This window comes from Malaclemys terrapin, chromosome 14 (genome assembly GCF_027887155.1).
Source record: "Malaclemys terrapin pileata isolate rMalTer1 chromosome 14, rMalTer1.hap1, whole genome shotgun sequence".
Taxonomy (NCBI): domain Eukaryota; kingdom Metazoa; phylum Chordata; order Testudines; family Emydidae; genus Malaclemys; species Malaclemys terrapin.
This window is the reverse complement of record NC_071518.1, coordinates 17,029,210-17,045,477: the sequence shown is the minus strand read 5'-3', so window position 1 is coordinate 17,045,477 and position 16,268 is coordinate 17,029,210. Positions and strand designations below refer to the sequence as shown.

The 16,268-nt window shown below is 40.1% G+C and overlaps 1 long non-coding RNA gene across 1 annotated transcript in view; it reads right to left on the bottom strand.

The window, feature by feature from the left end:
- Positions 1-2,896: 2,896 nt before the first annotated feature.
- LOC128848720 (uncharacterized) overlaps positions 2,897-16,268 on the bottom strand; it is a 72,869-nt gene continuing 59,497 nt past the window's right edge. Inside the window, exons 2-4 of the long non-coding RNA XR_008447102.1 lie at positions 14,605-15,360; positions 12,648-12,737; positions 2,897-5,412 (exon numbers count right to left, since the gene is read on the bottom strand). This is a non-coding gene — a long non-coding RNA (uncharacterized LOC128848720). The remainder of the gene's footprint in view (positions 5,413-12,647; positions 12,738-14,604; positions 15,361-16,268) is intronic.

Genomic DNA, 16,268 nt, shown 5'->3' with positions numbered 1-16,268 from the left:
ATCAGTGACACACAATGTAATAATCATAAATGTACAGCAGGCACCACAAAATTACACACTTGGACAGTGTCATATTCATAGTTTTACACCAAGCACCACAAAATTCCTAACAGACCCAACACAGCAGGGCCAGGTAGTGAAGAGAACACCACAATGCATTACTGTGGCTCACTGTTAAAGTGCTCTTTCAAAGTCTCCCTGAGCTAGGTAGCTCTGAGTTAAGCTCCTCTAATAGCCTATGCATCTGACTCTTCAAACTCAGCAGACAGCCACTCTACCTTTTGCCCTCCACCCTGGCGGCAGCTTTTCCCCTTAACTTCACAGATATTATGCAGGACACAGCAGGCATTGTGATGTTTGTTTGTTTTTTCCATTGAGATCCAATCTTGGGAGTAAACAATGCCAGTCTCCTTTCAATCTACCAAAAGCACATTCAGCTATCATTCTACATCTGCTGAGCCGGTAGTTGAATCTTTCCTTTGTGCTTCTGAAGTGGCTGGTGTACAGTTTCATGATCCAAGGGTCCCCCAGGATCACAATTAGTATATCAATATTGCCTATGGTAAGTCCCAGCTTTCTGAACAGTCCTGTGTTCTTAAAGATGTGAGCACCATGTATCTTCCTTGACCAGACAGCACTAATGTTGGTGAAGTGGCCCTGGTGATCCACCAATGCTTGCAGAACCATAGAAAAGTAGCCCTTTCTGTTGAGATACTGTGCCAAAGTGGTCTGGTGCTAAAATAGCGATATGTGAGACATCTATTGTTCCACCACAGTTCGGGAACCTCATTACTGCAAATCCATCCATTGCTTAGATACAGTCCTGCATAGCAGGAGACAATTAATGGACCTGAACACTTAAATGTCAGCAGCCACCACAGTGGATTTTACAACTTCAAAATGATTTCCCACTAACAGCATTGCCAGTTTCTACATTGTCGGAGCAGCTCTCATTTTGGTGTCCATGCACTGAAGGACTGGGGTGAGCTTGGTACACAGATCCAGAAATGTGGCCTTGCACATCCAAAAGTTCTTCAGCCACTGCTCATACCAAGCCTGTGTTACAATGCAATCCCATCAGTCATTGTTTTTTATCTTGGGCCCAGAAGCAGCACTCCACTATCTGCAGTTGTTCCTTGAATACCTTGAATTGTTTTTCACTATGTCCCACACCAATATGTCCTCCAAGAAATCATTGTGTTCCCCACTGATTGGGTTCCTCTTACAACTCTGCAAATACTGGAGGATTGTGCGTCCTGTGTTTGCAACACTTATAACAACAGCACAGAGCTGTGCAGGCTCTATCTTTTTGACAGAGAGAGTTACAAGCAAGGAGGGGCAGGTGGGTTTGTGGGATTTTTTTTAAAAAGAAGGGAAAATTGTGGGATGTAGATGACATCATGGGATGGAGACAGTTGCATGTTGGGAAGATGACTTTTTCTTCAGTCACCCTGTGTGACTCATTTCTGTCCCACTGTGCATTAGCACCACACTGTACATTGACACAAGCATTCCTGGTGTGTATACACTGTGTCGACCCAAGGAGCCAACTATGTATGCACACAAGCAATATACTAAATGCAGCGGCCTTATATGGATGTAACTTGTTAACCAAAGTTTGTAGTGTAGACATGGCCTAAGCCCACTTGTACCAGTACAGCTGCATCCACACTAGAAGGTTATTTTGATATTAACTATATCAGTTAAAAAATCATACCCCATATTTATGCCAGGACAAAAACTGTGTAGTCCAAGCCCTACTGTGCCAAACACCATACTTAGCTATTGCAAAGCTCGCGATAATTCTACTACTCCTAGTTGTGTATGTGATTATCCTTTAGCTTTTCTGAAGTATGACTTCCTGAAATGCATCCTTTCCTTTTCCCTGGATGAATTACATGAGTGCCTTAAAGTTACCCTTTTTACCCATTGTAGAATACATATAACACCCATTAATGACAGCAGGGTACAAAAGGGTGACTAGTATCAATTCTTCCTGTTCCTTTTATACAGGTTGAGTAGGAAGTTAGAGACCAAGGGTCATTAATATTTCTCATTTTAATTTTATTCACTTTTTTAGCTTTCTAATTCTTCTGTCCACTTGCATGGTCTATGGTTTTATTGCTCACCCTTTAGAACTTCTACAAAAATAAAGCTGAGGAGCTAGACAAAAAAATTAGGATAACGTTGCTACACTTTAAAAGATTTGGGCTTAATTCTAGGTCTTAGTTTAGTTGCTCTAGATTTATTCTGGGGTAACAGTGTGTGGAATCTTCCCCTCACTTCCCCACCCCCCCATTCCCTTCTTTGACTGGGCTCCTTCCTTCATTCTTGTAGTAGTGGGTTTGCTGATCACACATAGCCAGATTGATACCCTTACTCTCATTGAATGGCCTCTTACTCTACAAGCAGCCCTAGTCACTTCACTGGGACAACTTGTGGAATCAGGTGCTACTCAGAGTGAGTGAAGGTAGCAGAACCTGGTCATTAGATAGAATTTAAATGGAGATCAAATGAGCAAAAAATAGAAGGCTGCCTTTTTCCCCTCTCATGTTTATCTAGCTGACCTGAGCCTAAATGGGACTTTTAAGCTACCCATAAAACTGACGAAAAGTGAAATGTCGTCATTTTATGTGTGAACATTTTTGCACACCTTCACTGTGGGAATTTTTCCTAACGCTTTTTGCATTAGCACTTATGACAGGAGCTCTGCTTCCAGCAGCTTCAACTGGTTGAATTAATAATAAAAAATATTTTTTAAAAATATAATCCCCTCGGCCATCTGAACCTTCCATGCCCAGGATGCAGATTGTATATACAAACAAATAATGGTAGGCATACATCATTTTTGATGATGAATCTCTTTATTGAAAATTTTAGTAAATAAATCTTCAGATATTTATCAGAGGGCAAAAGTATAATCACACACATGATGTGTGCCCATATGCTAGCAGTAATGATTCATTACCATTGATGAAAGGAGTACTACCAATGTAAATTGGCAGTTGATAATTTGACATATGCAGACGGGCAATACATATGTAGAGTGTGACTTTTTTGCATGATACCAGATAAATAAGAGTAAGTGTAAATAACTTGGTAATTGTACTGTTATCACAAAAGAATGGATTTAGAATAACGACTTGTCTACCTCAAATAATTAACTTATCAAACTCTGTAGAAAAAGTATGGTCCATTTCAAGGATTAGTGTCTCAGTTGACAGTAGATCGAACATGAATCAAGGGGCTAACAAAAAAGTGCTGTCTATGATTACAGCTGGATGGCTGGGGCCTAAATTCTCAGTTGGTATCCATAGTGTAGCTCCATAGAAGTCATTGGAAGCTACATAAGTTTACACCATTTGACTCTGGGATCCTATTTCCCACCCTCGTTTCTTCACAGAGCAGTAAAGTTGGGTTATTGGCACCTGAGTTAGTTTAGCTCCAGTGAGATCAGCCACACTGAATAGCCCTACCCAAGTAACTGTGTCCTCACTGGTGCTGCACTCACCTGTCTGTTTCTAGGACTTCTGGGGGTATATCCTATGGTTCTTTGTGCTTCGGTAAGCTGAGTTGCTCTCTTTCTTTCCCAGTGAATTGTAAGAGAACTTGTTTGCTCTTGTGATCACAAGGGGGTTTTGTTGGAAGGCATTGGAAGACTATCTGCACTCAAGTGATTTAGCTTGCATCCTCACTGCAAACTGGATGGGTTACCAGCCCAAGTGAAAGCAGCATTCAAGAGTTTGTCTAGACCTCCATCTGGGCCAGGGTTTAAAGCACTACCAAACTCAGGTGAGGGGGTTTTGTGTGTAGATGGGAGGGGGACATGAGTTACCATAGTAAGGGCATGAGTTAACTCTGCAGTGAAGACCTATATTCTATTGGTGACTTATATGATATAGGTCAAATCACTTGACCTCCCTGTGCTTCAGTTCCCCTGGGGTAGCATTGGATCTAAAGGGCTTTCAGATCATCTCATGAATGGATGTGTTCTAGTACAACAGCATTATTTGTTGTTGACATTTTTAAAAAATAAATCCTTTTGCAGTAATACTGCTGAGGAGATTTTTGAATGCATTCAGTCCACACTTTGTTCTAAAAGATAAAGAAGACTGGCTTTTTAGATGTAGTCCCTACATGAAGATCACAGGTTAATGGGGCAGAGGGAGTCAGAAATAAGGACAATGACAGAGTACAACACCCCAAAGTAGTACACCTTGTGTGAACATCTCCCAGTGGAGAGATGAAAATCAATCTCAGTCCATGTATTCCCAATCAACTTCTGCCAACCTCAACACCTGCACTGAACTTAAAACAAGGAAATGTATAATCACGCCCACCTTTCTGATTCACTTTGTAGGGAATGGAGGCATTAGCTTATAATTCCATCCAAAGTCCAGTTCAGGCCCTTTCTCGTTGCATACATCTTTTCATTTTCTAATAAAGTAGGAGGTTAACTGGCTTTTCATCTTTGCCTTTATCAGTCAAATAAGTTTTCATTTTTATAGAAACTAGCAATCCGATTCCACCAAGGGAAAGTCAGTATATCATCTGCTTTCTATATCTCCTATATAGTCATGCATGGCTTTTTTCTGTTCAAGGAATTAGTCAAGCATATAATAAGTAGAGCTAACAGTTTAAAACTTTTTTTTTCTTTAAATGATGTATTGTCAGATTGTTGATTGGGGACAGCTCATTCTGGATTTCTTCCATCTTGCCAGTGTTTAAAGCCGCCCTCGGGTTTAACACCCATATCTAATAAAAATGTTAGTGTTACTTTTCACATAGTAGTAATTTTATTGGTAAAGCACCTCCCCCACACATCCCCCAAGAGCTCAGGGTGCTGAACAACAATAGCAAAAACAATTTCTCATGGCATAAAAAGAACCCCAGGCTTGAGACAATTACAAACAAGGGGGTTTGACAAAACGATAAGAATAAAACAATGAGCCAGATTTAAAGGAGGAGTGAGTTCCACACTGTCAGGGCAAAGCTCCATCGCCTACTGGCTTCCAGCACAACAGGGGTGGCATGTGAGCACAAACACCTGTCAGGTGGGAGACTCTTGGAAGAGATCTCAAAGATCTCAGGGCCAGTCCAATTTACAGCTTTATAAATGATGAAAGCTAATTGAAAGTGAATCTGCCACTTCGTAGGCAACCAGTGTAAAGAGCACAAAGAGGGTGAATATGTAAAAGTGAAGAACCCAGTGTAAAAAAAAAAAAAAAAAAAAAAAAAACAACCCAAAGCAGATGGATATGTAAAGAACACAAAGCCTCTGAATATGATCACGATAGCTCAGTCCCATAAGCAATCATGCAGCTCCATTCTGAACCAGCTGCGGATCAGCCTCACTGATAAACCAGCATGCAGGGAATGACAGTAATCAAGTCTCCAGGTCACCAGGATGTGCTGAAATAAATAAGGGCACGATAAATAATCTATGCAGATTGTGTAGCTGCCAATGCGCAGCATTCGTTCGGTAGGGCCTGGTCAAAAATGATGCTAAAACTTATCCCAAATTAAATAGTGCGTGAATGGTGGTATATGCATGTGACTCTTTTTAATGGACGTTTTATAGTTCCACCTTTACCTGATACAAGGTTAAAAAAGCAGAAAGAGACTGGGAAGTAACCATATAGAGGATTGTATCCCGTACTTTGGACTAGTGCACTAAAGTACATCTAACTTGGGCTTGTAAAGACTGCTCTGAGCCAGCATTACCCTGGCCTCTCTGGGGCTGGATTATCCCCAGGTGAGGTCCTTAGACCATCCCCGTGCTTCATCACTGGAATCCTGGGGCTATGATTTGGGACTGGACTACATAGATTTGATTCTCATATTGTAATTAGAGCTGTTTATAGTGTGATGGTGTCATGTCATTACGGGCGTGTTTGACTTTTTGATTCATGTACTGGTGGCACAGTAGCCCCACGTCCCTCATAAATTTTCCTAAATAAACTATCCATTTTCCCTTCATGTAAACATTGAATGGGAATGAAGAAATAAAGGGATATTGATGTATCCCACACGAGAGTATTCTGAGAGGAAGGAAGTCTTTTGGCTAAGGTCTTGGTTTGGGCTCAGGAGATCTGCATTCAATACCTGGCCCTAGCATAGACTCACTATGTGATCCTGAACAAGTCATTTATTACCTGATCCAGCAAAACACTTAAGTACGTGCATAACTTTAAGCATGTGAGTAGTTCAACTGATGCAACAGGACTACTTAGGTGGTTAAATTTACACAAATGATTAAGTTCTTATCCCTCATCATATACATAGACTAAAGCCCTTTGGGGCAGAAACTGTCTCTTCATTATATGTTTCTATAGTGCCTAGCACAAAGGGGGGCCCAATCCCTGTTTGGAACTTTCTGGTGTTACCATAATTCAAACAAATAATAATCTGTCTTGGATGGCATCAGAACATAAATAGGCATCGGAAACCAGAGAAATTGAATATTTTTCTTTCCTCTGAACATTAAAATAGTTAAATCACTTTTTATTTTTGATGACAGTAAAGTAACAAATCTATATGTATTGTTGACTTTGCCAAGTTCTGACAAACAGTAATTTTCGATGACTTGTAAACCTTTAAAAGCAGTGGAGCTATATGGATTTATACCAGCTGAGAATGTGGCTCAAAATGTTTAGGTGAAGACTGTATGGCTGCAAGATCAAGAGAATATCTTGTGTGGGGAGGGGGGTGGGGGGTGGTACATCTATAATTATTATGAAGTCATTGTTTTATGTAAAATTACCAAGCATGATAAAAAGAAAGTGGTACCATATACGTTTTCGCCAAAGGAACCGCTCATTTTACCATACTTTAATCTTTATTAAAATAGTTATCTGTAATTTTTATTATTTATCTGTTTTCTGAAAAGAAAAATGGATTTTCAGTGTTAAAATATAACTCACTGTTTCTCTCCTCCCACATGCAGAATCCTAAATATTCTCTTGTTCAGCCACTGTCTTAATATTTGAAAGAAAAACACACGCAGTGCAGTCAGACCTGGCTAATCTGAATTCCTTTGTAAAATCCACTCTTAACATCTATTAAATAAACACTTTGAAAGAACATAGAATCATAGAATCATAGAATCATAGAATATCAGAGTTGGAAGGGACCTCAAGAGGTCATCTAGTCCAACCCCCTGCTCAAAGCAGGACCAATTCCCAGCTAAATCATCCCAGCCAGGGCTTTGTCAAGCCGGGCCTTAAAAACCTCCAAGGAAGGAGACTCCACCACCTCCCTAGGTAACGCATTCCAGTGTTTCACCACCCTCCGAGTGAAATAGTTTTTCCTGATATCCAACCTGGACCTCCCCCACTGCAGCTTGAGACCATTGCTCCTTGTTCTGTCATCTGCCACCACTGAGAACAGCCGAGCTCCATCCTCTTTGGAACCCCCCTTCAGGTAGTTGAAGGCTGCTATCAAATCCCCCCTCATTCTTCTCTTCTGGAGACTAAACAATCCCAGTTCTCTCAGCCTCTCCTCATAAGTCATGTGCTCCAGACCCCTAATCATTTTTGTTGCCCTCCGCTGGACTCTTTCCAATTTTTCCACATCCTTCTTGTAGTGTGGGGACCAAAACTGGACACAGTATTCCAGATGAGGCCTCACCAATGTCGAATAAAGGGGAACGATCACGTTCCTCGATCTGCTGGCAATGCCCCTACTTATACAGCCCAAAATGCCGTTAGCCTTCTTGGCAACAAGAGCACACTGTTGACTCATATCCAGCTTCTCGTCCACTGTGACCCCTAGGTCCTTTTCAGCAGAACTGCTACCTAGCCATTCGGTCCCTAGTCTGTAGCAGTGCATGGGATTCTTCCGTCCTAAGTGCAGGACTCTGCACTTGTCCTTGTTGAACCTCATCAGGTTTTTTTCTGCCCAATCCTCTAATTTGTCTAGGTCCCTCTGTAGCCGATCCCTACCCTCTAGTGTATCTACCACGCCTCCTAGTTTAGTGTCATCTGCAAACTTGCTGAGAGTGCAGTCCACACCATCCTCCAGATCATTAATAAAGATATTAAACAAAACCGGCCCCAGGACCGACCCTTGGGGCACTCCACTTGAAACCGGCTGCCAACTAGACATGGAGCCATTGATCACTACCCGTTGAGCCCGACGATCTAGCCAGCTTTCTATCCACCTTACTGTCCATTCATCCAGCCCATACTTCTTTAACTTGGTGGCAAGAATACTGTGGGAGACAGTATCAAAAGCTTTGCTAAAGTCAAGAAATAACACATCCACTGCTTTCCCCTCATCCACAGAGCCAGTTATCTCATCATAGAAGGCAATTAGGTTAGTCAGGCACGACTTCCCCTTCGTGAATCCATGCTGACTGTTCCTGATCACTTTCCTCTCCTCTAAATGTTTCATAATTGATTCCTTGAGGACCTGCTCCATGATTTTTCCAGGGACTGAGGTGAGGCTGACTGGCCTGTAGTTCCCCGGATCCTCCTTCTTCCCTTTTTTAAAGATGGGCACTACATTAGCCTTTTTCCAGTCATCTGGGACCTCCCCCGATCGCCATGAGTCAAATTTATACTGACTGGTACTGCAAAATGGAATGTTCATCGGTTCCATATTGTTACAGTACAGGGCTCTGCTACCAAGCAAATGCAAAATTGCCATGCTTTTTTATAGCAAAGATAGCTATTTTCCATAACACAATTTTATTAAAACACCCCTGCAGTTCATGTTTAATGGTTTTGGCACTAATGAGGATCTCAAACATATAACACATTCAAGTAGATTAGTTCTCCTTAATAGCAAGGGATTACAATTCACACTCAAGCAGTATGTTTCAACTGTTGTGCATTACTGAGCCACTGGGGCATGCTTTGATGTGTTGAGAGCTAAATGGTAAAATTAATGGTGCTGGTCACTATTTGCAAAGCTCTAAATAGTCTAGAAAGTCTTTTAAGTAACTTGGACTATTAAGGATTTCCTTTGCAGAAATACAGTCTGCAACCCTAGCATACCATCTGAGTTGTTCACTGGATATACTTGAGCTATCTGTCCCAACTCCTGTGAGTTGGAGCCTGGACACTCCTGGCAACAGACCCAATCCCTTTAAAAATTCATCCTTTCAAGATATATCTAAGCCCCAGGGTGGCCACATCTAGAATGGGATCTGGGTTCAGCGTTTTTGTCCACTATTGGCTGTTTGATTTTTCTTAATATCTTTGGGAGGCTACAAGACAGGCATATCTGTAAATTTTAATAGTTTCCAATACAAGCCATGTAAATAGCTCCCAGATACTGTTGTGATGGACATCCTATAAATGTGTGTGGCAGCACAGGGGGAACCCACACCCACCCTTTACTATGGCCTCCCAGCCTTGAACCTCTAAACAATTGGACTATCTGCCACCATAATGCAAATTGCCTTGTCTTTTCTTCTAATGGCTCTTTCTCTGTGTTCAGCCTGGCTTCCTCACTTATCCTTTCCTGACTGTTCTCCTACTCTTTAATGGAGCATCTCCTTCTAGGTTTGTTCTCCATTAAGTCTCTGCCCTTATATTTCCCAGCAGGCCAGGTTTCTGGTCACATTCTGTCCCTTGCTATGTACCCAAACCCCTTAAAGGAACCATTGTCCCTGTGACACACAAATAAAAAAAGAAATTACTTCTGTCTGAACAGTTATTTGCTATGACTGTGTTCGGTGCGTACCTAACATCATGGAGCCAAAGAGTATTATTTCCTAGGAAAGAAAATAAATGAGCTCTTATAAGAAAGTAGTTCTGTGCAATGCAATGAGAGTGAGTGAGTGTGTGTGGTGTGTTCCACTAAAGAAAACGTAGGTAACTGGTGGTTTTTTAACTTCTCCTTGCAGTGCAAACTCTACCAAAAGTGACTGAAAAGTATAGCAGGGGTTGAAGTTACACTAAGGATTTCCAGTTTGATTTAAAAAATTTTCAGTGATGAGGCCCTTGCTGTGCAAAGTTGGAAATGCATGGTTGTGACATCACTAGTGAAATACATACAACCAATATAGGTTGGATACATGGCTTTGGACACGGGTTCAAATTTTGAATGGACCTTCTAAATTGCTCTGTCTGTATTTTCAGATGCCTATATCTACATACAGAAAACCCCACATTTATGCATGGAAGATGGTTAATAAGGAATGCAGGTACTTGGTTTGTGTAGACAAGTGTGAGGTTTTCTGCACATACGTAGATAGACCTGCAAATATTGTAGGCACCACCAGAGAAACCTGTTGAAAATTTTGCTCTTGTCCTCAGCTGTCTCTCAAATATCATATTCTATTAGGCAATACGTTGCTGTAAGCCATGTGATAGGCTGACTTTTCATTCTTAAGTACTAAAATATATTCTTAAATCAGACACTAGTTAGTAATATGCGACTGAATTTGAACTTAAATTTTAATGCAAACTTGATGGCCATATTTTTAAGATTTTGCTTATAGTCTGTTATTTGGAACTGAAATTTTTTTGGCTTCTCAGCACTAATACAATTTTCTTTATTCTGAATGATATTCATCCATCACTTTTTAAAAGTCTGAATATCGTGGAGCAAGGTTTCAAAATGGATTAATAACCTAATCTTTCCTCTGGATATGTAAGTTCAAACCTGTCACAAGCGACAATGGCAGTCAATATGATATATTAGTAGGCCAACTTGTAGGAATGGACAAACAAGAGGATGCTGTGATGTGATCCAGACGATACCTGTGTTCAGAAGTCCTCTTATTTGGAAAATGTTTGGCTAGGTCAGAAAAGTGCAATAGAAAAGAAAGGAGACTGGAGATGTCACATGCAGTATCTGTAACAGGGTTGTAAAATTGAGCCAAATCATCCCTAAGAATGTCACTCTGGTCATGTGTACTGATTTCAAAGGGATACCCTCCTCTCCCTCTTCCCCCCGGTTGAGATTGATGCATGGCTTTTGGTTAAACATAGGTTCAAATCTCAAAGTTTGGAAGTTTTACTCTCATTTGGATCTAAAGTTTTGGTCCATAACCATATCGAATCTTTGTGATGGCACTGGGCAGAGAACTATAGTAACAGCACCATTGTAGTAGAAAGAAGAGGCAGTGAGTGCACAAGTGAAAGTAACATGTGTGGGGAAATACTTAAAATACTTCAGTGGGTTTTCAAAGGATCCATGAAATTTGACTGAGCCACAAATGAGCGGTGCAGCAAAAGATCCACCCAACAGACTCCTTGGAGTCCTATTCTGACCAGAACACTGTTCAATAAAAGAGAACACTTTTTCACTCTCCTATTTAGATTATTAAAAAAATAAATCAATCAGGCATCTAAAGACCGTATCCTCCAGTATTGAGAAAGGTAGCAGTTAGATCCAGTGCCATGTCCCCTATTAATTAAATAACTGAATGTGAAAACGTGAGAAGTACATTTACTCCTGGCATCTGAAGACTGTGTGATGGGCGTTACTGCCATTGCCGGCTTGGCTTGGCTTTGTTTCTTTCTGTTTGTAGCCATGGCAAAGGAAAGAAAAGAAGACTTAAGTGCACAAGTGGTGCTCTCTTGAGAGGTGGGTGTCGCTACCAGTAGCTAGCGTAAGAGGCTGACACAGAGGAGCAGGAGGGACAATCCATGTCTGTGTCAGCCACTATTGCATGGGACCATGCATGGCATGAACCAAACGGAGGTATCTGTTACAGAGATGATTGAAAAGAGATGTGGGCCAACACATTTCAGGGGACTCTACCCCCCTCAGTACACTTCCATTGGGTGTGAATAGGGCCTCTGTGGTATCAGCTGTGCAAAGCTGAACATGTGGTTTTGTTCTCAGCCCTCAACAATACAGTGGTATGAATGGACCATTTACTCTTTTTTTGTTCCTTCTGTATTCGTGTCTTCTTGCCCTGTATTATGTGTAGCTGTTATTGCTTGCTGTTGTGTGTTACCCCTCTCTATGGTAGGGCAAAGGGGGTGGGGGAGGGGCGGGCTGCAGGTTAGGTTGCTTGGGTTTTAATTACTAATTTATTTCTAATCAATTATTTATTTTTATTTCCAGAACATGTTTTCTTATTAGATGAGAAGGCCTCAGATTTGGTGGATAAGACATTACAGCAATTATAGGTTATGGAGTTAAAGTGTGTGTGTGTGTGTGTGTGTTTGTATTATTATTATTATTATTATTATTATAAAAATCATGTATATTGTTTTGATTTTCACTTCATCTCAGTTGGTCCATTTTTCCTCACACAGATCAGTTATTGATCAAGACAACCAGTGAGTTGTTCCATTTCTCATAATTCTTTTATTCTTGTTAAACTTATTTCTACAGCAAGGATTTATTTTTATTTTTACAACTGCAGTCACACAGGATTCTAAACAGGTATTGTCTTTATTTAATTTCAGAAAATCAGGATATTTCCCTAAAATTAGGGTAATAGAAAATTGGTGAATATCTGTCTGAAATAACTCTTGCTTCACCCTTCTAACCTCTGATAAGAAACTTTTCAGTATGGGACAATCCCAGAAGACATGACACGGATTCCTTATCCCATTGCATTCCCTCCAGCAGTTTGCTGTAAATTTTGCAACTATTTTACTTTGTAAGACCAATGTGTGAAAATATCTAATCATAACTCTCCTCTTGCATTCACTTCAGGAGAGGGAACTTGTGCCTACCATTATATCCTGCCAATCCTCTGGGGAGATTTGCTGATTCATCTTTTTTTCCCAAACAAGTTTCAGAATGCATTGCCCTGTACTGGTTTCCTGTTGAAAAAAAAAAATGTGAATACAATACATTTGGGTTTTTTTGTATTGTACATCTGATTATTTATAATTTTCTTACTGAGACCCCTGCCCAGCAAAGTACTTAAGCATGTGTGTAGCTTTATGCACATGATTAAGCCCTTAAAGTCAATGATATTCATCATAGTCTTTCTCACAAATAGAATGGGTTCGGACAATGATAGGGTTGAGATTTTTTCAAAGCCATTTGGGGGATTTTGGCCAACAATTCCCATTCATTTTAATATGGTTTAATGATTAATTTTTTATGGAAATTAGGTGCACAGATTCTTATGCTTTTGAAAATTTCAACATAGGTGCCTGGTCCAAAGCCCAATGAAGTCATCCAAAAGACTCCCATTGACTTTGATGGCCTTTGGAAAAGGCTGTAGCACATTACTGGTAAAACAAAAGGGGAGGGGGAGAGCAAAATAGTTTATAACTTAATGCAGAAATTACTGTTGACTGGGTAAATTGATCCTTCCTATTTTCAATTTTAGGAAAAGTGTATTTCCCAGTAGAATGAATTAAAACCTCATATTGCAATCCTGAAACTTAAATCCGTGTTTAAAAGTTGTAGCTCAACTGTTGTGCTCTGAAAAGAGAAAACACACCAGATTTCTCCCCTTCCCTTCATCCTTTCTCCAGGACCACTGGTGGCCAGAAGCCTAAAGAATGAAAAATACTGGGGATAATGACAGAAGATCCCCTGCATGGGGGTGATGTTTTATTATGTATCTCCAAATCAAACCCAGAACTATTCAAAACAACAAATGCTTATGGCCAAATTTCTACCGGTGAGATAAACACAGAAACAGATACTGTATTAAGTTGCAGAAAACCAGAGGATATTATGGATATATTTTAATGCAATCAAAATTGGAAACAAATAGTGCTTAGAGTTTTCAGATTGTGCCTAAACCAAAGCCTGAGACCTGATAAGAACATCTCTGAACTCTGGAGAAGTAAAGAGCTGGATGTTCATGGCTTTCACCTATCTCTAGGGCTTCCCCGCAAGAAGGAAGAGCAATAACCTCTGGTGGATGCCCTTTGTAGCATAAAAGAACCTGGTAAATTGATCAAATGACAAAAGTATTCATCCTAGAGAAGACATGGTGATCTGAAAGATTGCTGCAATTCGGGTGTCTTTAATTATAATTATATCTTTGCACATACATCCCTCATTAACTCATGTGTTTCACATAGTCAGTGGGGGGAGAATATGCAGTTATACCAGCTTAGTAATACTTACATAGCTCTTTAGAAAGGGAGAATAAGTGTCATTATCCACATTTGATATATGAGGAAACTGAGTCACGGATGGTAAGTGACTTGCCCAAGGCCTTACAGTGTATCAGTCCAAAATCAGGAAGAGAACCCAGGTTCCCTGGCTCCCAGTCCAGTGAATTGTACTGCTGTGCTTGCTCTTGTTCCTGTATGTGATGTTTTGGGGGCTGTTTTCTATATAATTTGACAATAACATAGCTAGATAGTGGCATGACCGAAAACATCCATCCATCTACCCCAATTTAGTTCTGGCAGGGCTCAACCTTTATTCCTATTTGAAGGTTCCTGGAACTCTTTTGACTGTGCTGGCATTTATGGTCTGGGAAAGAAGAATGCTTTATAAAGCTCTTAGTGGTTTAGAAAACAAACTTTTGCCAGGACTGTAAACAGTTTATTAACTGAACTCAACAGCAGGGGTGCATGTAATTGCTCACCTCTTCTTTGACCAGAGCTTGTGTTGCTGTCATGCAAGGAAATCGTTTTTAGAGGTGTTCCGAGGGAAGCTGATTTGCGCATAAACAAAGTGGCTAAAAATATTCAAGCAGAAATTAAACAGCAATACCTTAAATTATTTCCGCAGGTGAGCGGTGAGGGATTGCAATGTCGTGGCCAAATGCCTATTTCACTTTCCAGTGTAGAAGCAAAGACGTGAACCTTAATGATGCAATTTTATCTTCAGGCTCAGTGGTCAGTCGATAGCCTTTCCAGGATATTGTGTTTCTTCCTTTTCTTCCTTTGCTTCTCCCATAGAGAAATTGTAGCTCAGAGCTGACCAAATATATATCTTTCAGAGCAGAGAGCATTAATATGCTCTAATGGGCTGCTTAAAACTGGGATGTGTAGCTTGTATGCCTATGCTGGTTAACCCAAAACAAAGATTGAATAAGGGTTCTGTATATAAGGGGAAAATAGAATGTGAAATTAAAATGTAAATCAAAAAGTAATTGGCTTTTTTGTGCATAGTTTAGATAAGATTTACTTTTGAAGAATGACTTTGTGCTTTAACACAGCAGGCCAGGCGCCATGTGGCACACTTGCACTTAATAATGGCAACCAATCTAGGCCATAAATATTGCAAACGATGCAATTTGAATGAGGAGCCCTATGAACCGTAATAAAACCCCCTGTGATTAATTCTAAAACTGCTCTGTTCATATTAGACCTGCAGTGGCCTCCCTGATGAGATCAATACAGCGTAGCAGAGTGATTCTAATAGAAGTGTTATTATCTTTTAATCTTCAGGAGAATGCCAACTTTTAGAATTCTTCAACATTCTGGCTGCTTATTTTCACGGAGCAACCTTGGAAGCAGTTGTTTTCTGGAATGAAGATACATTACAGTTTTATCAATAATAGGACACGGTCACTGTTTGTGGAGCCAACAGCTAAAAGGCACATTTGTATGCTGGGACTTACAATTGGTCACAATGACCTTCCCTGTCAGCCTCTATTTTCTCAGCAGACAAATGCCTACAGTGAATGAGTAGCAAAGGACAGAGATTTGGAGAGGTGCGGGGGGAGAGAAAACAATATAGTGTTTTTCAGGCAACCAAAAGCATCATCTTGTTAGAGGCTAGGTTGCATAAATTACATTTAGCCCCAGCTTTTCTGTACAAGTACTGTAAACAATACTAAATAGAATGAGATGTCAGTAACAATTTTTCATTATCAGCAGGATGATATAGAAGCAGCTTATGCTGGAATGAGGGATACTTGGAGTATCTGAAAAATATTTTAATTTGTAGACATTTCCAGAAGGAATCAAAAGGCAGTTTGTTTTTTGCTGTGTCTCGTTCCTGTTTTTATATTAAAAATAACAAAAATGACCCCCTATCCATTGGTAAAGTAAATGCTGCAAGGTAGCATAAGGGAATCATTACATATCTGTAAGCTTTAAATCAGCAGTGAGAAGAGACAATACCAGCTTGCTAGATCTGAAAATAAACCTCCTTAACAATGAATTTGCTTGCAAGTGTTTTACAAGATGTCTTTCCTGTTTGTTTACAGCATTGTCAAATATATATGGTTTGTCACTACTACATAATGCAACCTGCTGGGTAGTAATTGAATATCAATACAGGAATTGAGACAGAAAACACCAAATAATGAAAAGATGGAAGTCCTTGTAGCTGCTACTTTTTTTATTTAAAAAAAAAGTGTTTTTAAAAAGAAGTTCAGCCTCTGGTTTTCAGGAATTTAAACTTCGATGTCACTTAATTTGAGGTAC